The sequence below is a fragment of the Myotis davidii genome, unplaced genomic scaffold (assembly GCF_000327345.1).
Source record: "Myotis davidii unplaced genomic scaffold, ASM32734v1 scaffold366, whole genome shotgun sequence".
Taxonomy (NCBI): Eukaryota; Metazoa; Chordata; class Mammalia; order Chiroptera; family Vespertilionidae; genus Myotis; species Myotis davidii.
Genome location: NW_006300015.1, coordinates 46,039 through 47,096, shown reverse-complemented (window position 1 = coordinate 47,096; position 1,058 = coordinate 46,039).

Sequence of the window (1,058 nt, the reverse complement as noted above, 5' to 3'; positions counted from 1 at the left end):
ACCAGAGAGGTCCCCTGTTCCTCCCTACTTGCTGGCCCCACCCCTGCCGCAGGTTGACCTCTGTGTGTGGGGCAAGTGGCAGGGCGGGGGCCTTGGCCTGGCACTGCCTGCATCCCCCACCACCCAACCCTGGGTCCCCAGGTGATGGGAGCCTGTTGGCCAGGGAAAGGGACCAAGAGGTGGTCAGTGCACTTCCTAGTGACTGATTGAAGGGCCGTTCTGGTCGTTTTGCCGTTATGGTCACTGGGCTTTTATTATATAGGATATTCCAGGCTCCAGGCTGAGGCAGTAGAACGAGCAAATTCTGTTTGTGGTGGGAAAAAGTTAATTTAAACTCTAAGCCACTCAGTTTGGCTGGAGTGCTGGGCATGTTAGGGGAGTATTAGATGACACTATATTTAAGGAAGCCACTGAATGCCAGATTATGTACTTTGTGATTTGTTGGACAATAAGGAGCCATTAATGCTTTTTAAAGAGCTTGTCTTAGAAAAATATTATATCTAACAGCATTACGTAGAGTGAAGTAGAAAAAGATGAGGTAGGGAGACAAATTAAGTAATAAGGGCCTGAACTAGAGTATAAACAATGAAAAATGTTTAATTCTCACCCAAGGATCAAGAACATGTTGATTGATTTTGATTTTAGAGATATACAGGGAGGGAACATGTTGTTTGTTTTGTATTTTAGAGAGATACAGGGAGGGAGGGTGGGGGGGAGGGAGAGAGAGAGAGAGAGAGAGAGAGAGAGAGAGAGAGAGAGAAATTGATTCTATACACATCCCAACTCAGGATCAAACACATCACATAGGCATGTGCCCCGACCTCTGGAAGATGCTCCAACCAAATAAGCCCTCCAGTCAGGGCTAAACAATGAAACTTTAAAAAATGAAATTATCATCCTTATCTAATAAAAGAGAAACATGGTAATTGGGGTATGACCGCTACCCTTCCCATTGGCTAATCAGGGGCGATATGCAAATTAACTATCAGCCAAGATGGCGGCTGGCAGCCAGAAAGCTTAAACTGAACATGAGGCTGGCTTGCTTCAGTGACTGAGGA